We start from the raw sequence: 21,324 nt of genomic DNA on the forward strand, positions 1-21,324 counted from the left end.
ACATATGTGGTTACCAGAGGTGGAAAGATGGGGGTTCAGGAACCTGGAGGAAGGAAGTCAAAGGTACAGGCTTCCAGTTACTGCATAAGATAAATAAATACTGGGGGTGTGATGTACAACCTGGTGACTATACTTAGCATTGCTGTGTGATATATTTCCAAGTTGCTAAGGGAGTGAATCCTGAAAGTCCTCATCACAAAGAAAAAACATTTATTTTTCCTTTTTTTTTTTTTTTGTATCTGTATGAGATGAGGGATGTTAACTTCTTGTGGTAATGATTTCTCAATATACGTAAGTCAAGTCATGCTATACACCTTAAACTTATACAGTGCTGTATGTCAATTACATCTCAATAAAATGGAAAAACAAAATATAGGGAAAGAATGCATAAACATATTTCCTTATATGTGCATAAACTATCTCCGGAAATACATACAAAAAGCTGGTAATACTGGTTTCCTCCAGGAAGGGGGAACTGGGATATTGCATCCCTTTTGTTGTATACTAAACCAGAGGAATGTGTTATCTGTGCAGAAAATAAATACGATTAAAACTGTACAAAATAAGGCACACTCTGCAAAGGGCCTCTGTTAACATTCAGAAGAATCTTGTGGGAGAGGAAACACATTAGTGTCAAATTTATTAATCCCATGGGAGAGTAATTATTATCACAGCAGGGCCCCGAGGGTATAAGACTCCTGACTGATAAGTTTTGAGGAATGTTTATTCCATTCAAGGGTCAACCTTGGCCACTGCCTGAAGGCCCTTTGTTTTACTGCTGAGTGAGGGCCTGAGGAGTCACCCCAGCCCAGGCCAGCTGGGACAACAGCAGGTTCCCCAGGGCCTCCGCCCCCAGCACCTGGGAGAGGGGTGAGGCCGGCAGAGCACCAACTTCCCAGCAGCCACTGGGCTCAGCACAACACCGGGAGACCCCATAAAGCATAATCACACGGATTCCCCGAGGTGACGTTTATTCCCTATCACACTGAGAGGAGTATTGATTTTTTTCTAATGAGACCCTCGTTCCCCCTCATTCCAACTTTCATCAGCCTAATCTCGCACGATGCCTCCCTTCTTCCTTTCCCTTCTTTCTCCATGCCTCCTTCTTGTGATTTTTCCTTCTTTCCCACTCTTCTCATTAACTGCCCCACCTTCCTTTCCTCCATTTTCTTTCTTCATTAATTAATTAATTAATGTTCAGCCCTGCTCTGAGCATCCCTGCAGGCCTGGGCTCAGAAGATACAGATTCCTTCTTCCATCCATCTCAGTTCTGGGCTCATCCCCCAGGCCAGTCACTCAGACCCTTTGAGTGGGAATGGGTTGGAGCCAAAGGAAGGAGGAGGAGAAATGGGAAGGCAGAGGCTGCCGCATGTGCCGGGCTGGCTCTGTCACTTTAGGTCACAGACCTCCAGGAGAGCCTGATGGGATGCCACATGGGTCAGCATCAGCTCTTGAGAGGGCACTGCATTCCAGACAACACAGCAGCATGCCGGCACACGAGCACCTTCTCTGGGTCCCTGCACCCCGCCATACAGCAAACTCCCTCTGGGAATGCTGGAGTGTCCTTCCTCTCCTGCTGTCCATCCGCCTTCCCACCTTTCCTTCAAGGCTCAGCCCATGCCCCTGCTCTTGATGCATCCTGCCAGGAGTCCCAGCTGGCAGGGAGGTGGCCCACTCTACTTTGTATGACAGTTCTGGTGGCATCTGGCTCCTAACTATTTCCAACTCTTTAAAAGATGGACCCAAAACCTGACCTGTCACTGAGCACAGTATTCACAAAGGGAAGAAATTTGGCAGGCATTTATAGAAATGAAGGAGGAAAAGGATGAAAGGAAGGGAAAAAAAAAAAGAGGAAGGGAGGGAGGAATTGAAGAAAGACAAAACTGACTTCTGTCTCTGAAATTTTCAAGCATGTAAGTTACTATTCATCTGACACATTATAAGTTCTAAAGCACCTTTATGTTTGTCATTCGTTTGTTTTCCCAACTTCCCTAAAATGTAGACAAGACTAGTCTGTCATTAACTCACTTCACCAATGGGAGCAGTGAGGCTCAAAGATGTGAAGTTACTTGCCCAAGGTCACCCATACCTGTGCTGGCGAGAACTCAGACCTCCCAGCTCCATGCCTCTGGCACTTGGCACAGCCTCTCTCATTACCTGTAGCATCCTCTTGGCCTGCCTCCTAGAGCAGCTGGCACGATTAATTATTATTGCCTCATTTGTGGGTGCTCATCTTGCAGGCTGGTCTCTCAGCTGCTGGAGGGCAGAGACCCTTGTCTGATGCTCCTTCCAGTGCATACACACAGAGCCTGGCATTGCACAGTGGCCAGGGGACACTTGCTGGTCTCTGAGGACCATAATGCAGGCCTTGCTGCAAGGCCCAGGCGGGGATCCCAGGCCTCAAACAGCTGGGAGCGAGCGCACCACACTGCTGGCTCTCCTGATGCTTCCAGAACCCAGAAAGCCTGTAAAGTCGGGACACTTATTTACCCCTGGAGGCAGAAAAGTACAGAAAGAGACAAGTAATTCAGCCCTTTAAGCACAAATAGCATTGCTTCTTCTATCCCCTGTCCCAGAGCACCTACAGAGGGCACAAAAGGCATGTATTCAACAAAATATTTTACCAAAACAACAAGAAACAAAATCAGGCCCAGAAGCTGGCATGTGAGTTGCCGTGGAGTCTGAGGAGCCCTGGGAAGTCAGCAGTCAGGGCTGCAGCCCGTGTGCTTCCTTGGCCCCTACAGACCCACACGCAAACACAGCCTGCAGGGTCCCACTCCACCTTTCTCCAGGCTCATGTTAAGGCTGCCAGGAAGGCAAGATCACCCAATGCAGAGTCAGATAGGGCTGTGTGACCTTGGGTGGACACTTGTTGGTGCCCCAATTTTCTTGACTGGAAATTGAGGATGACTTCTTCCTTGCCACAAGGAACATAAAATAACAAGTCGTCGGCAGCCGTCCGTCTCGAGAGACGATGGTGTAGCTTCTTCAGAGTCTATCTGCACCGCCAAGAATGGCTGTGCAGTCCGACTCGGGAGTGACATGGTATCTGTCTCCTCCCGTGTTGAATCGACATCTTGCGATGACGCTGAAGCTACAGAGCCTGGGCAGGGTAATATGGAGGGTCTGCTGTTGCCCATGCAGCAGACCCCCCCTCTCTTCGCAGCTGAAGGGTCCAAGGGAAAGACGGAGTCGATACAGCTTGGGTTCAGGTGCGCCGCAGGAGTTGCCGGTGTTGACTACAACGTCAAACCGCCTTAGGGACTCCGGCTCCGGATTTTCTGTCGGGGTTTACTCCCTTAGCCTTTCCCCTGAAGAGGTATGCCGCAAGGCAGCGGAGGTTTTTTGGAGTCAGAGTTTTCCTTCTCTGATGTACCCTGACTGGAAGATCGAACCAGCGACACTTAGCTCGCAGGCCGACGCTCAATCCACTGAGCTAAACCAGCCAGGGCTGGTACTCTGCAGGAAATACAAGGGTGATAGGACCACCTAGTGGTTAGATTGTGGGCCCTGAAGCTGGGGTTCCTGCATTCAAATTTCAACTCAACCACTTACCAGCGAGGCAACTAGTTAGTAAGGCAGCTCACTTAACTGCTGACTGCCTTGCTTCCCCACCTGCCTGTAAGAACAGTTGGCAGGTACTTTAGGTAGAGGTGGCCTCCGCAAAGGGAGGAGAAGGGAAGGAAGTGAGATAACCTGAGGGCAGGTCTTGGTTACCAGAGCAACTTTACATCTTCCAGCACTTTACAGTTTGCAAAGACCCTTCTTCCCCAGATCTCCCATGCTTTTCTATTTCCCTCCCTACTTGCGGTTCAGAGCCAGGATTACTTGTCAGTAGATGGATGAGAATCCCGAGCAACTCAGAGGAGGGAGGTAACTTGGCCAAGTTTGCATCAGAACTCAGTCCAGCAAAAACTGCTTTATTTAGCTAGGCCCCATGCTGGGCACAGGGGTACCAGAATACTCTGGAAAAGTCACATCTAGAGAGAGAGCCAGAGGTCAATGGGCCATCACCCACGGCATGCATCCTATTCCTTTGTGGTGAGCCCCAGGAGAGTGCAGAGCTGCCACTTCTCCCCAGCCCAGACGTCCTGTCAGCTCCAGGGCAGGGCATTCCTGTCTGCAGCCACAATGACTTCTCCCCAGCCCCACCCCCAAGACTCTTGCCCACAAAGGTGCTAGTCTAGCTGGTAATGCCAAGGCCAGGGGTTCTATTCCCTGGGGAGCCCGAAGGGACCTGGCTCTGCCCAACTTTTCTCTCTCATGCCCTGCCCACCTCCTCCCCCAGGTCTCTGCCCTCTCCCCTCCATCATCTTCCAATTTCTTAGATGCATAAAGTGAGGTGCCCTCTCAGGTCTTCACCCAAGAAATTTCCCCTGCTAGGAGCTCCCACCCCATCCCCAGGATTCACTATTCACCCTTCAGGCCTCAGCTCTAAATCCTTTCCCCTTATTTCCTATCCTCCCATCTGAAGGAGGTCTCCCTAGTATTTATTGCCTCCCATTACCCATGTACTTTTCCTTCATGGCAACCATCTAAAATGTCATTCTTTTTTATTTATTTTATTTATTTTATTTTTAGAGAGAGGGGAAAGGAGAAAGAGAGGGAGAGAAACATCACTGTGTGGTTGCCTCTCACTCACACCCCCAGCTGGGGTCCTGACGTGCAACCTAGTCATGTGCCCTGACTGGGAATTGAACCAAAAATGTCATTCTTGATCTATTTGGGGGATGACTGTTGAAAATCTACCCCTCACTAGGATACTAGCTTCATCCAACATCCACCTGCCTGACCCCAGCACTGAGTACAATAAGCACTCAGTATGTGCTGCCTGAATAAAAAGTGAATGAATGCATTGTTCAGCCACCTGAGCAGGCACGCAGCAAACGTCTGTTAAAGGAATGACCCTCTTTCTGAATAGGTGCAGTAATCACTGTCATAATAAAAACTTTTCCTGCCCCCTTATACCCCCATGGGATTGGATGAAAATAACCCCTTGTATTTGTGTATAACAAAGTAAAAGTCCAATTCATGTCGGATTCCGCACTTGCGCGGTAGGTAGGCAAATGCTGCTATCCTCAGGATGGTGCCCAGGGAGCCTAAGTGATTTCCCCTGCTTCACACAGAGATTAACAGAAGTATGGAGAGCAAGCAGGACTGCCAGCTCTACCCTGATCACACCAGACCTGTAGCCCTTCCTACATTCAAGAGGAGGGTAGAGAAGTCTGGGGTTGATGCCTTGCTGAGCTGTGAGCTCCCTGTGTGAATTGATTCCTGTTTCTCCATCACCTAGCCCAGAGCTTGGCACATCAGAGGTATTTGAAAATCAATTGCTAAATTAACAAATGATATTTTGCCTGGAAAAGAAAATAGGGGAAGGAACAAGGAGAGACAGTTTCTTAAATGTCTAAAAAGTTGTTACATGAAAAAGAGAGATCTGTTATGGGATATCTTTGTGCCACTGAGAGCAGTCCACACCCACCGGGGCTTCCTTATGAAAGAGTGAGTTCCCTGTCAACCAAGGTCATCAAACTGAGCCTGAACAACCATCTCTGTGGCTGTGAGAGCAGCAGGGCCTCCGTGTTACACAGATTCCTGCGGCTCTATTGACATATTCACACACATCAGGAGTGTGAATGAGGGCCCAGAGGCCCAGGTGCAGATTAGTATTCAGAGAGGTGTATCTAGGGTCAGCAGCCTGCAGGGTCCTACCTAACCCTGAGAATGTGTGATTCCCTCATCTAGATGTAGAGAAGGACCACTATCCACCCCACGTCTTCAGGTTCACAGCCCCCGCCCCCTCCATGGGACACGAGGCCAGGGGTTCTGGATCAGAGGGTCTCACAACTCAGCTCTGAGCCTCAGCTACTACATCTCACTTTTGGCCCTTGCTCTCCCAACATGACCTTGCTGGGGATCAGAACATTGAACCTCCACCCCTAAGTGTGGGTTTCCTGATACCCCTTGTCCCCTTGGTGCATCTTCCCTGCCTTTTACCATCTGTGAGCAGTCTCACTCACACACACACACCCAGAAGCCTGGCCTGGGGTGCTGGGGGGCTACCTCCCTGAAAGTCGTCTCCCAGGCAACCAAAAGAAAATGCCCACTGAAGGCTTGGATTGGACCTCCTGCTGCAGCAGATTAGTGGGCAAGGCCCCCAGTCCCTTTTGGGAGAGGCAATTTTGACTTCCCCAAAGTTTCTCCTGGCAGACACTAAAGAGTCAGAAATGCTTCTAACTGCCTCTTAGACCCATGGAGACATTTAGACCCAAACCTGCCTTGCAGACCTTCAGGACCACTCCCCAAGGGGGTCAAGGGAAGGGGAACTGGTGTCAATGACATAAAGACATAACATAGCAGGTAGAACAGCAGGGCACTCAGGGCGTGGGCTTCTAAGGAGAGCAGTCCTTCCAGCTGGGAAGAGTGGGTCTTAAAGGCTGTGTCCCTCCCACTCCCACAAGCTAGGGAGTGAGGGATGTGGAGGGGGCCACAGGCTATGCTCCCTCCCTGCTGGGATGTCCTGGCAATGGACTTGGGCAATCAACCTAAGGCCAACTCACTTAGATCAACTGTTCTGTCTCTGTGTGGAGACTCAAGTTGGGGTTTCCTCCTAACAAGAAGTATAGGGTATCAAGATAGGGGGGAGAGCTGGCCCACATCTCCTGTACCCTGTCACCTGCACCAACCTTCCTCCATCCTGGGAGCATGGAGATTAACACGTTACCTCCTCAGTTAACAGAGTTATAGGTTAGCAGGAACCTTTTGGAGACTAGGCAATCACCCAGAAGACTCTCTCTAACATAAAAATTCCTGGCATGTCAGTGGGACGGATATTGGGAGGCTCTAAGACAGCAATTTTCATGATGCCATTTTCCTAAAAACACATCCTCAACGAACACCATGTGGACAGATCTGCCTGTATTCAGTTCTGCAGTTTTCAGGAAGGAGCCTTGGCTCTGGAGTCAGACAGACCTAAGTCTGAATTCTCTCTTCTGGTTCCTAGCTTGAGGACCTCTGGCTAGTTACTTGACCTCTGTGCTTCTGCATCACCACCTGTGAACTGGGAGTAACACGACCCACCACAAAACGCTGGTGGAAGATGGAAGGGAGCACCCATCACGGGCTGGCACGCTGCGGGCCCTTAGTCATTCTCCTGCTCGCCTGGGTGTGCAGCACAAGCAGAGGCAAAGGGCTTGTTTGGAATGAGAACACACCGGAATACATTCATCATTCCAACCAGCTGGAGAGCTGGGGAGAGGGGAAGGGTATTAAAGATTCCAGCTAACCAGAAGTCCCTCATCACCTTTAATTCTCCCAGAGGGAGCCTGTCCAGCCTGAGTTATCTTCTGTGGGAAAGAAAAGCAGCTCTGGCCCTTTTAACCTAACACGGATCATAGAGCAGAGAAAATATAACAGCCCCAAACCACTAAGCACTCTTCAACTAGATTTGCCCAGCCCTGCCAAAGAGGCAAGCAGCAGCCACAGTTAGAGGAATGATATGTATATTTTCTGGAGGAAGTGGAAAGCCCACCCGCCTGAGATACAGTAGGGCTACCAGGGGAGCTGACAGGGCATCGGCCTATGACCTTAGGGGCAGGCCCAGGCCAGGCAGCCTGGCAAGGAGGTGGCCGCTGAGTCAGGGTTTCTGGCCATGAATGGCCATGCAATGGGCCAGGGCACAGAGCACGGGGAGAGTCCACCGCTCTCCATCACCCACCCCTTGACGGCTGTGTTGGTGGGTTGCCGCAACATGCGCACAAAAACTGCAAGTCTTGTAATTCACCCAGATGGTGGAAGCTGCCGAATTGCTCCTTCTCGAGAGACAGCTGTTCCACCGCTGGGCCATATGGCTCCCCTTGCTCTGCACCCTGCTCTGGGAAATGAACCACTTTCCACAGGCAGCTCCCCAGATCTTAGAACAGCCTTGTGTTCTTAGCAGGTAATTAAGACCTCCAGCGGAGACGTCTGCACTGCTCCATGCATGGTTTGTACACATGTCAGGGCGGTGTTTGAAAGCTCCTTCAAGGTAAATACAGGTGCGCAAAGCACGCCGGCTCTGCCTTCTACTCAAGGGGAGTGTCTGCCATCACAGAGAGAGACTGTCCTGAAACCAGCTCCCCATTCCTCTGCCCACCCCATCCAGACGTGCCCCAGAATTCTAGGCTGGAAGTGACCTTCAGAACCCGGACTGTCTACCCTGGACAGAGGCACATGCCAGCACAGGTGGGGACAGATAAATCCTACACATTTCACCACAAGTTGTAAAGTTATTAACAAAGACCTTTAAGACTAGCTTGTGATTTAGGAATGTGTTGACCTCCTTAATGGCAACTTACTAGCACCAGAGGGAGAGATTCTTCCTGCCCCTGGCAGGTGGGCCTGACCCTCTTTGGAGGGCCCCTCTCTGCAGTGTGAGTCATGGTTTCTCTGGGACACCCTGGGGCCCTGATGATGCAGATGTCTACATTGTGTCTTAGCTCTTCAGGTGGAAATGATGCCATCTATACACCCTCCTGGAGCAAACAGAGCCACAGCTGGTGCCTAACAATTTACAAAGCTCAATATTCATTTGCTATTCCTTTCTGACAGTTTCAGGCATTTAAAAAAATAATTTGTTTATTTTATTTTTAGAGAGAGGGGAAAGGAGAAAGAGAGGGAGAGAAACATCACTGTGTGGTTGCCTCTCACTTGTGCCCTCAACTGGGGACCTGACGTGCAACCTAGTCATGTGCCCTGACTGGGAATCAAACCAGCGACACTTGGCTCGCAGGCTGACGCTCAATCCACTGAGCCACAGCAGCCAGGGCTCTCAGGGATTTTCTTAAGGAAGTCAGGGGAGGGGGTCTGTGTGCCCCACCTCCCAACCCTTGTCTCCTTCCATTCCTTTGCCCTTGACCTAGCAGGGAAGCTTTCTCTGCATTACCCTGCTATCCTGCAGAACAAGAGCTGATGCTTATTGAGCACTTACTCTGTGCCAGGCACTGTTCCAAGCATTTTACATGAATTTATTCACTAATCCTCACAAGCCTGAGTTGAAGGTACTCTTATCGTCCCCACCACCCAGATGAGGAAAGTGGGGGACAGAGAGGATAAATAGCAGGGTTCCCAGGCCAGGCTTCATCCTGGCAGGAAATGGGGACTAGAATGGAAAGGGAGGACAAATGGCCAGAGTGCGGGTTGGGGTGACCACATTCTGCAGTGGTCTGATAGGCAGCTACAGCTGATATACAGTCAGCTGAGCTCTACCTGCCTTCAACATGCAGAAGTATCAGGGCCAGAGTCTTCCAGAGGTGGCCTAGCAGCAGCTGAGCCCACAGGCACTGGCTCTAACAGAAAGGCCAAGAGCATGGAACTGACCCCAGATGCCTGGGTTTGACTTCTGACTGTATCGCTTCACGGCTGTGCAACCTTGGGCGAGTTATGTAACTGTCCTGTGTCTCTGTTTCTTCCTCTATAAAATGAGAATGTCAATAGGACCTACTTAACAGGGTTGCTGTGAGGATTAAATTGGCTAATACAGAAATGAGGCCTAGCACAGAGTTTGTGCAATGAAAGTGTTAGTTAAGACAAGGGTAGAGGTGGGAGGCAGGAGAAGAATATTGTTTCTACTGCTCTGGAATAGGCAGGGACCAGCAAGGGCTGGTGATTACAAAGCCCCATAATACTGTTTTGTGGGACAGGGTTGGTGCTAGTCATAGACAAGGTAAAAGAAACTCCGAGAGGGCAAGGGCGTGTTTGAGTCAACTCAGCTAGTCAAAGCAGGGCTGCAACCCAGGCCCCTGACCTCTACCAGAGCTGGACGCACCACTGCACAGAGCCCTAGCACTGATGACAAGGAGATCCCCAGCCAGGGATGGGACCCCATTCTTCTAAACTTAAGGTCCCTATGGACTCCTCAGCCCCTGGCTTCCTCCACATCAGTGCATGGGAAACCTGGCTCCACCACTTACCAGCTGTGGGCCTTTGGGCAAAGCAGTTAACTTCTCGGAGTCCCAGTTTTCCATGTAGAAAGAGGAAAATAGTTCCTGGAAAGTCATCTTGAGGATAAAGTGAGGTAACATATGTGAAGGCCTGGCACCAAAAATGTGAGGTTTTGCTTTTTTTTTTTTTAGTCTCTCTTCGTGGAGGTGAGTGTCCTCCAGAGGCGTTGTGATCTAGGATGTGTTCCAAATGGGCTCAATGTGCCTTAAGTTCCTCGACCGTGTCTGTGGCCACTGCCAGCTCCTCCCTCCCTGTCCCCACTCTGGCAAGTAGCCAGGCCCTTAAAGAGAAACTGTGAGGACATGAGCCTCCCTTTTACAGACACAGGCCAGGAAGAAGGGGTCCTGCCCTTGGGAAGTTTATGAACTCCTCATTTACCACCTTAAGACAAACCAAACAGAATTTCCAAAGATCTCTGCGACTCTGTTTCATGATTCTCTGCCAATCACATTGCCTCTATTTGATTCTCCTTCCGATTCATTTCAGTAAGAACTGCATGTGTTTGTTTTAAACCACACCTCTAGTCTCTTAACTTTGCCCATTGGCTTTGGAAGGAGGAAAACCTCTGCCCCAGTCAATAGACCCTGTATTTCCTACAAGTTCAGAGTTGGTAGGTCTTCTGACACCGCAGGTGAGGCAGCTGAGGCCCAGAGAAGTGGGGCCCTGCACCCGGTCACACAGCACGGCGGTAGCTGAGGGTGATGAGGACACTCCTCTGACAGCCAATCCAGGGCTCACAACTGACAGCGTCCCGGTGGCCTCAGGTCTCAAGAGGGTGACTCCCTGCTAGAGGCAGAACCCAAGTCCTCTCAACCAGAGTTCAGTGACTTCCTCCTCAGAGCCAGAAGCCAGCATCGGAGAGGACTCTCAGACAACAAATGCTGCTTAGTGCCCCGGGAATGTGGAGCCCCTCCAACCAAAACCATCCCATCAGGCACCAGATGGCACTGGACGTTGGGGCTGAGGACCTCAGCTAGATTCAAACCCAGCGGCCCACAGACAATGCAGCCCCCAACCTGGATCTTGCCTCTGGTGTTTCCATGCAGAGAGGCAATTAAAAAGGAGGAGGGTATGCTCTGATTAGAAAAAGACAAGGGCAGCTGCCTCCACAAAGCCACAGAGTTTGTCCTGGGACTTGTGCCTGCCCATGGATACAGACAGCCCAAGAGAGGGACAGGAAAAGCAAGGCGAGGGGGAAGGTCGAGGCAGACAGAGAAGGGAAAGCAGGTCCTGCTCAATCTCCCTATGCAAGGCCTGGCCAGGCCCTTCTTGCCTCCACAGAATCAAACCAGCTGGTAGTGCTTTATGTAAGTCCATTGTACAAAAACAAGATTAAAAGGGACAGGCAGAACAAAGCATCAGTCTTCCTAACAAAGGCTTCCCCACTTAGTAAATTAGGAGCTCTTTCTACCTGACACACTTTTAAAGGGAAATCTTCAATTACCATGCGCTGCTGGGTAGAGCAACAAAAGGTCTGTCCTGTGACTTCATTCTCAAAGCCCTGAGAAGGCATTGAAATGGTTTTATGTAATAGAGATACTAATCTAGTCCATATAATTTTGAGAATCCTTTATGGAGGACTGAAGGGCGTTTGAGCCCTGCGGCTCTTTCAAAGAGATTTTCTGCAGCTTATGCATTTACCTTGCCAAAAGCTTAGCTGAGCAAACAGGCAGAGTCCTCTAAATCACACTCACTGCTGATTTACTATCAGGCCTCTGCAGTTTGTTTGGTGGATAGAACCTGGGGATAAACAGAGTCCAAGGCCGTGGTCCCTCTGCCTGGCCACACCAAAGAGATGGGGGCTGCTTTTAAATTGGGTCACCTCTGGCTCCCAGATTTGGCACTTCCCCTTTCGTTCCTACCTGGCTCAGCCCAGGGGGCTAGAGGGGCAGTTCTTTGTCTGGTCAGGGGCAGGGGGAGGCCTCCAGCTTTTGCCCTTGGTTCCAGTCTGCCTCCATCTGGGGCATGAGATTGATGGTGTCACGGCTCCCCCTTTCCTCCCATCCAGAGCAGAGATGTGGTTCTGGCTCCCCTGCTGACAGTTTGGTACCACTGGCTGCTTGAAAGAGTAGTGGGAAAGGATGATGAGGAAGGTGACTTGGGAGAACTGGGGGAGACGTAAACACACAAAATAAGCACATAGCCTGAAGATATACACTCAGCGCATGGGTTATGGCAACCCTTTTCATCGGCAGACATTTAACCTACACATACAGCAAGTATACACACAGAGAACACACATGTATACACACAACATATAAGAGGGTGTTCTTCACACATAGCAAAACCTAGCAGTCATAAGCATACCTGTGCATATGTAATAATAAAAGCCGACAGTTCCACAGCACTTACCATGTGCTTGGTTTACATACACTCACCTATTCAATCCTCCCAACAACCCCACAAGGACAGTATGGTTGCCAACCCATTTTCCAGGTGAGTAAACTAAGGCACAGAGAATCTAAGGAATGTTCTGACAGTCACACAGGCAGTAAGCACCAGCCTGGCTCAAGGGGTATGCTCTTGACCTTCACGTTGTCTGGCACAACATGCTACACAGACACCCCTTGTGTCGGTAAGGAGCAGACATGCGAACTCATGATGCCATCCACATCCAAGCATACACACAGCCAGGTGCTCAGGCTGAGATGCCCCTTCCTTGGAGGTCCAGATTAAATGAGACCCAGGTGCTCCAGTTCAGGCCAAGACTAGGACTAGGGAGAAGGGCACTATTAAATGTTAAAATACTAAAATACTTCTGTTCTGCCCCTTTCCTAGCACCTACAGGGTTAAGCCCTAGCTCCACAGAGGCCTCCAGGGTCTTATTTTGTTCTAATCTACTGATAGGAGTGCCATACCTATAATAGTTAAATATTTTCATTCTTACCCCCCAGGTATAGACAAGGTGGGGACAGTGGGATGTGTATATGCAACAAGGTGAGGGGACCTGACTCTCAGGCCCTCCATGAATCTTAGCCAATGTCTGGCCAGCATGGTATGGGGGTCTCCATTGTTTTTATGGGCAGCTGATCAGAGCTCTTCAAAGATAAGGACACTGAAGTGGCCATTGGGAGGCAGAGGCGGCTCTGAGTCATTATTTTCACCCTCACTAAAGCCACTTGGCTTCCCTTAGTCAAAGAGCATGCATTAGAGCAGATTTGGCAACCGGAGTGTTCATCATCTGCAAAGCCCCATTAATAGCCACATTTTGAAACCTATCTGCTAAAACAGCCAGGAGCCCGACAAACCCGGAGGCATTGCGTGGGAATGTCACTGTCTTGGCTCAGCTTTGAGCCAGAGGGCAGTGGTATCAGTCCCCTCAGATGCCCAAAGCAGGGTCCCCAGACTCTTCACACACATGTGACATGGGGTACAGACACTAGAACTCTGGGAGGGGCTCTGGGAACCCAAGGTACAGGGGAGAGTGGGGACGAGGGTCCTACCCAAGGCAGGCCACCCTCCATTCTAGGGTCTCAGTGCCTGCCCAGAGACCACTCCTTTCGGTGTCCTTTGAGGCTACCCAGGAAAACCCAGCCCACATGTCTTCCTAGTCAACAAGGCTGCACAGAGCATGTGTCCCTGCTGTGCCCTGCGCCAGCTCTAGAGATGCAGAATGTCCTGTAGCCTGGACCCTTAAGCGGCTCACTGTCCAGGGAGAGAGAGTAAAGAAGCTGATGGTTATAAGGGTGACAGAGGTGAAAGGGACTAAGATGAGGACTCGGAGGGGAAGAGGGAAGGGCTGGGTGGGCTTCCTGTGTGCTGAGGTGGGAATGCGAGGCACATGCAGAAAGAGCAAGGAGGCCAGCATGAGAGAGGAAGACTGGGAGGAGGTGAGTCAAAGAGTTAGCTGGGCCAGGCCATGTGGGGGCTTGCAGCACAGTGAGAACATGAGAAAAGCAGCAAACACCCAATAAGGACCAGAAATCAGAAGAGGTATTATTACACAGATGTTGAGGGAATTCAGGAGTTTCTATAAAGAAATGGGGAGTTAGGCTGGGGACAGGCCAGCTCCTTCACCTGGCTCAGGACACCTAGCAAGGGGACTTACATAAGGCCTGACTGTCTGACACTCATAAAGGCTTCCCCTCAGAGGCGGCCCAGTGCAGAGAGCGGAAGTTTAATTACAACTGCAGCTGGTAATTAAGAAGCAGCACCTAGATTCTTCCACAGCTGTGTCAGCACCCAGGACCCTGCTGGCATTCTCTGCAGATGGGGGAAGGCCTAGCCTGGAAGTTTAGGGCTGGGCCAGAGAACGCAGCCAGATAGACCCCAGGTCTCCTCTCTCCCCTTGACCAAGGGGCCTGAGCACGGATGTCCATAGCTCACCCATTGCTGCACACACCTCTGAACTTGTCCTTCAGCCCTTCATGGTCCTCCATGCTGCTGCGCCCAGAGCAACGGCTCTCAGACAGCACCATGAGCATGTCACTGGCTGCTGAAACCCTTCAATAACCTCATGAGATTTTCCAGGCTCCTTAATGTGGTGCTCAGGGTTCAGCCCCAACCCAATTCCTTCTTTCCCACACTTTCTCTGCCATTTTTCCTGTACTCCAGCCACAGTGGCCTGCTGGCTGTGTCCTGCATCCTGCCTGCTCTTTCCCACCTCTCTATGCTCATACTGTCCCCTCTGCCAGAAAATGCCCTCCCTCACCCTGGCCAGGTGGCTCAGTTGATTGGCGCATCATCCTGTATGCAAAAAGGCTGCAGGTTCCATCTCCGAACAGGGCACATACCTGGGTTGTGGGTTTGATCCCCAGTTGGGATGTATGTGGAAAGCAGCACCACTCCCTTCCTCTCTCTCTAAAATCAAAGGATATATCTTTGGGTGAGGATGAGGAAGGAAGGAAGGAAGGAAGGAAGAAAGGAAGAAAGGAAGGAAGGAAGGAAGGAAGGAAGGAAGGAAGGGAGGAAGGAAGGAAGGAGGGAAGGAAGGAGGGAAGGAGGGAAGGAAGGAAGGAAGGAAGGAGGGAGGGAAGGAGAGAAGTAAGGAAGGAGGGAGGGAAGGAAGGAAGGAAGGGAGGGAGGAAGGGGAGGGGAGGGGAGGGGAGGGGAGGGGAGGGGAGGGAGAAAGAAGAAAGAAAGAAAGAAAGAAAGAAAGAAAGAAAGAAAGGAAGGAAGGAAGGAAGGAAGGAAGGAAGGAAGGAAGGAAGGAAGGAAGAAAGGAAGGAAGAAAGAAAAGAGAAAGAAAGAAAGAAAGAAAAGGCCCTCGCTCACAAAAATAATATGAACAGCAGTGGCCAACAGTAGCCAAATTCTTACTATGTGCCAGGCCCTGTACCAAACGCTTTCTCTGTGGTAACACATGAGAGCCCAAAGGGGTAGGTACTCAATACAGCCCCATCTTATTTTACAGATGAGAAAGTTGAGGTAGAGAGAGGTGAAATAACATGCTCAGGGTCACACAGGGAAGCGGGGCCTTCACATCAGTGCTCTGTCTTAGCCACTGTCCTTCCCTTGTCCTTCTTGCAAGCTCCAGCTCACCATTTAGACTCAGCTCAAAAGTAACCTTCAGTGAGTATTCTTCAATTCCCCCTAAGATGGCAACTGTGGAACCCCAAACCACCCCCACTCCTAATCCCTCTCTACAGAAGAAAACAGAATCTAACTAGGTCGCTAATCCAGAACACTACATTAAACATCCTTTATAGAACAGATGGTCATTCTGTTTTTTTAAAAATGATAAAAGCAAAACTTGGCAAGCAAAACCATTGGCTGATATCTGAATCTGATACTGTTGAAGACTTTCGGCTACCATATCCAGCTGTCTAGAATTTAATAGCTATGACTACTCGCTTTTTAAGGATGGTATTAAGCCTATGTGGGAAGATGAGAAAAATAAATGAGGAGGATGCTGGCTAATTATTTGGCTAAAGACAGTAAAAAAAAGTATATAAGGAAAGGTTAGGACTTCCTCCAAGGATAATGATTGGTTATCAGTCCCATGCAGACACAGCTATGAGCCACTCCACCACTAAAAAGAGGTTTGTTGTTTAAGAAGACACCTGAGTATTCTCACAGGAGAATGCTTTGAGCAATCGAGATTTAGAAGCTGAATCAAAGCCTCTTCAAAAGCAAAGTGAACTGCCTTTAAATTTGATTTCCATCTAAATGTTGCTAAGATAGAAGTCTCGAGACTTCCGGTTAAGATGGCAGAGTAGATAAACACAGTACTCACCTTCTCCCACAACCACATCAGAATTACAACTAAACTATAGAACAACCATCATTCAGAACTGCCTGAAATCTGGTTGAATGGAGGTCCTACAACTAGGAAATTAAAAACGCAGCCACCTTGAGAGTGGTAGAAGGGGCAGAGACTCAACAGGCTGTTCCCACACCCATGTGTGGCAGATAAAAATTGGGATGGATATCTTGGCTGTGGAGGTACCCTGTAAGGTGTTAGGTGTCCCACATCAGGCCCCCCAGTCCAGCGTTCCAGTGCTAGGAAGAGAAGGTCCCATAACTTCTGGGCCCACACATGGACTTACTCAGGCTCACTCCCTCTGAGCTCCAGCACTGGGCAGCAACTTGAAAGGTACAAGGGGCATATGTGGAAGGATTGAATTGTCCAGCAGCAAGGCAAGAGCTGGGGGTGGGGGGTGCCAGCTTTCTCTCAGACAGAGGTATTGGCAGAGGCCATTGTTCCTTTTCTGAGACCTTCCCTCACAGAGCTGGCAGGCAGGCACCATATCTCAGTCTCCATCAACCTGGCTCACTCTGTTTGTCCTGCCCTGGTGATTCCCTAAGGCCCCACCCCACCCAACTTTCAGGCTCACCCAAACAGTTTCCAGTGGCTTTTCCATATGAATGGCCTGTTGCAGCTCATGCTTCAGATTTTCTGACAATCTCTCAAACAAGCAGCATCTGGCTTCAGCATGCTAAGTGACCCCACCCCAGTACTAGCAGCAGCTGGCCGTGGTTTGCAGCTGGGCCTTGCCTGGACACCTCCAAGCCCAGCACAACTAGTAGCTCATGCAGAGCACAGGCAGTGGATGACATAGGCCTGTACCTCCCAGGAGGAAAGCTTCAGGCCACACAGAACCACCACCCTAACCACCTCCACAAGCAACACACTCAAGAGGTAGACTCAGTGGGCATCAGAGCCCTGCTGAAGTATGTCCTGCTCTGTGGAGTGGGCTCCTGCACAGCTGATCCTCCATGGTGGTCAGATGCCTGGCAGTAAATCCGTCTCATCTACATGCCAACAGCAATAAAGGCTCAACTACAAGAGTAGGGTGTACAAAGCTCACACATGGGGCCCACCTCGAGTGCCCAGCTTGGGCTGTGCCACTGGGCCCTACAGAATACCTACTACATTAGGCAACACTACCAAGCCTGGGAAACATAGCAGCTCCACCTAATATTTGGAGGCTGCTAAAAAAGAAGACAAAGAAACATCCCAAATGAAAGAGCAGAACAAAACTCCAGAGAAAGAACTAAATAAAATAGAGACAAGTGATCTACTCTCTGCTGAGTTCAAAACACTGGTTATAGGGTTGCTCAATGAACTTAGTGAGAACACCAACAGCATAAAAAAGGACAAGTCAGAAATGGAGGACACATTAACTGAAATAAAGAATAGTTTACAGGGAATCAACAGTAGAGTTGATGAAGCCAAGGATAAAATCAGCAATTTGGAATATAAAGAAGCAAAAACAATCAATCAGAACAGCAAGAAGAAAAAGAATTTGAAAAATGAAGATAATGTAAGGGCCTCTAAGACAAGTTAGAGTATACCAACAACCGAATCATAAAGATGCCAGAAGGAGAAGAGAGAGAACAAGAAATTGAAAGCCTTTTTGAAAAAATGACAGAATATTTCCCTAACCTAGTGGAGGAAATAGACACATAAGTCCAGGAGACACAGAGTCCCAAACTAGATGAGCCCAAAGAGGTCCACAGCAAGACACATCATAATTAACATGCAAAAGGTTAAAGACAAAGAGAGAATCTTAAAAGCAGCAAGAAAAAGCAGTTAGTTACCTACCAAGGAGCTCCCATAAGACGGTAAGCTGATTTCTCAACAGAAACTTCGCAGGCCAAAAGGAAGTGGCAAGAAGTATTCAAAGTGATGAAAAACAAGGACCTGCAACCAATATTACTCTATCTACTAAAGCTATCATTTAGAATGGAAGGACATGTAAAGAGCTTCCCAGACAAAGAAAAGCTAAAGGAGTTCATCATCACCAAACCAGTATTATATGAAATGTTAAGGGGTCTACTTTAAGAAAAATAAGATAAAAAATATGAACAATAAAATGGCAATAAATACATATCTATCAATATTTGAATCTAAAAAACAAAATAAATGGACAAGCAGAACAGAAACAGACTCATAGACACAGAGAACATTTTGACAGTTGCCAGATGAGAGAGGGATTTGTTTGGTGGATGGGTGAAAAGGTGAAGGGATGAAGTACAAATTGGTAGTTACAGAATAGTCATGGGGATATAAAGTACAGCCTAGGGAATAATATTCTAAAACTTTGCTTAGTGCTGGATGGGTGTAAGATTTATCAGGATGATCATCTAGCAAGTTATCTAATCACTGGAGTATACAACTGAAACTAATATAATGATGTATGTGAACTGTAATTGAAAAATGAACGTGATTTTTTTAAAAAAGAGAAGTCTCATTTGCCTTTGTCTTGTATTTCTGTGGGTTTTTTTTTTTTTTTTTTGGTTAAAATGTCCACTTAAAATCAAAGAATTACAGTGTTCATTGTCCCCAGAATCCACGAATGTGTTCCTGGACCACTCTGTAATAGCTTAGAAGCATTACCATTACAAACACATTTTACTCATCCACAATGTGAAAAAAGAACCTAAATTTCTATACCTCACAGGAAAAGAATTCTGTTTATGTTCCATTGTGTGCAGGAACAGATTTTGCTGCTTTGAAAGAATATGATGCATACAGTTTTCTAGCAATTTTCTTTGTTTCTTTTACAGCATTGTCTTTGTTGTAGTCTTCCTGATGGCTGCTAGATTTTAATTTATTTGTTTCCCTGCTTGATAACATTAATGACCCTGATTTCACTTTTTTATTTGTTTTGCTTTTGTTTTTTTCCTCATGTAACAATGGTGAAAGATCCAGGAATATGACACAAAGGTGGAATACTTGTAAATGTTAATTTGGGGCATTCTTTGGCAATTTTTGTTGTTTTTTTTTTGTAACTACAAAGTTTTGCTACAGATGTATGTATTTCATTCAGTGATCTACGTGTGATTTCCTAAACATAATTGTGGGTTATAAAAAATGTAACATTATAATTACATTCCTAATTAGAATTAGTATGTCTGTTTTTGTATCTTTATACTGTATTTTAACACTTTGTATGACTTAGTTTATTTTCTTTGGTTAAAAAAATTACTCAAGTAGAAAAGTTGTCCCCTTCATATTAAGACAGTGCACAAAATTGTAAATAAAATGTGTACAGCAAAAAGTTTAAAAACCCACATTTTCCCCTGTAGACCAAGTGCTTTTTATTCATCTATCCCCAGGACTCGGCAGTGCCTTCAAGGCACAGTCATCTAATAAATGTTGATGAATGGACGGTCAGAGAGAAGAATGGATGTTGTTCTAGGCAGCAAAGCTCAGCAGCAGGTGCTGGTGACCCAAGGGACAGCATCAGCACTGTTTCTGGTGATGTCAGCAGGCAAGATTCCCTGGGGACCCCCTAGACAAAACCCACAGCTCTGCTCAACACATACACACAGAGCAATCTCCCACTTGCTACCTTGATCCTGGCACCTATAGGGACCTAGCTTAGTGACATTTTGGAATCAAACCAGTTTGTCTTCAGTTCCTTCCTCTCCCTACAGACCTCTGCATCTGCCTGCTTGTCTCACCCCACTTCTCTCTTCTGGCCACCAGTTCCTCCTACTGAGAGGAAACCCACTGTAGGAGGGGAAAGTACAGGAAGGGAAGTTGCTCTGGTCTCAATTCCTGGACTGCACCTACCCATGTGGACAAGTCACTTATCCTCACCTGCTTCTGAGTCCTATGCTGCCCAAGACAGTACTACTAATACCACTTCTCCAGTCTGTGAAGAGCAAGTGATATACAGTATGGGAAAGTGCTGGGTAAACCACCAGACGTCATACTATTGTTTTATTATTGTTGGAAGTTAGCAATCAGTCCAAGAAAGCACTGAAATTGATGTCACAGGATCTGATTATAAAGTTTCCCACTCCACCACTCATTATAAAACAGGGGCAGCTCCAGTGACATGTGCTAACATAGATCCCACCTACTACAAAAATGCCCCCAAAAATATAATAGATATTTTTTAAATATATAGTTGAGCTCCAATGAGAGAAAGGGAAATCCCTAGTGGGTTCCTAGGAGTTACAGAAGGTCAGATGCTGAAGCAAATGTGGTCCAGGCAACAACAGACCTGGCTAGTGTCTGCCCTTCGCCTTCCCCTCCCCAGGCTTGGCGCCCAGGGTTTAACACCCCCATAAGGGGTAGATTTGGCCTTGGAAGTTACCAGCTCCAAGTTGAGGAAATTTGAAAATGATGCCCACCAGCTAGGGAAGAAACAAGGGATTCTGGATGAGGAAAAAAGTCTCCCACAAGGAACAAAAAACCAGCAATGGGGGACAGAAAGTGACTGCTTAATGGTGATAAAAATGTTTTAGAACTAGATAGAGGTCATGGTTGCACAACACTGTGCGCTAAATGTCACTAAATTGTACACTCAAAATGGTTCCTATTATGTTATGTGAATTTCACTTAATTTTTTTTTAGAAGAAAAAAACCCTAGGCCTTCATTACACACAGCAGGGACTCCCAAACCAAGTTAGCAAAGCAAAGACTGGTAATGAGCCAGTGAAAACCATTAGTGTGCCTAATAAGAAAATGCAAAACTAGTGTGTGAATTGGGCTCTTGCTCAACCCAGGACATGGGGGCCAGTGGGGGCAGGGTGGAGAAGACTAAAGAGTTCACAGGGAAAAAGAAATTACAACCTAGATGAGGGAACAATCCACAGTAAAGGAGAATCAGCAGTCCCCACAAACAGGAAAATGAATACTCTAGGAACTTGAGCTACTAGAACTATATAACTCAAGATAGAACTGTCTGAAAGAGACTATAAAGAAATACGTATAAAATAATTAAAGCAATAAAAGGATTAGAATTCATAATGAAAGAATAGGACATTATAGAAAACAACATGCAGATCTGATAAAGAACCAATAGAACTCCTAGAAACAAAACATATCACTGAAATTAAGACCTCAGCAGACAGGTTCATTAGCAGAGCTAAAAGATTTGAAAAATGGATTGGAGGACGATGTCTGTGATGCAACACAGAGATAAAGAGATGAAAAATGAGAGC

The 21,324-nt window shown here is 47.9% G+C and overlaps 1 protein-coding gene and 1 pseudogene across 1 annotated transcript in view; one reads left to right on the forward strand and one right to left on the reverse strand.

Annotated features, from left to right (window-relative positions):
* MEGF11 (multiple EGF like domains 11) overlaps positions 1–21,324 on the reverse strand; it is a 224,000-nt gene that overhangs the window by 187,071 nt on the left and 15,605 nt on the right. The gene's annotated exons all lie outside the window — the stretch shown is intronic.
* LOC150016667 (eukaryotic translation initiation factor 4E pseudogene) lies at positions 15,519–15,975 on the forward strand (annotated as a pseudogene).

Source organism: Furipterus horrens, unplaced genomic scaffold (genome assembly GCF_987537825.1).
Source record: "Furipterus horrens unplaced genomic scaffold, mFurHor1.1.pri manual_scaffold_3, whole genome shotgun sequence".
NCBI classification, from domain to species: domain Eukaryota; kingdom Metazoa; phylum Chordata; class Mammalia; order Chiroptera; family Furipteridae; genus Furipterus; species Furipterus horrens.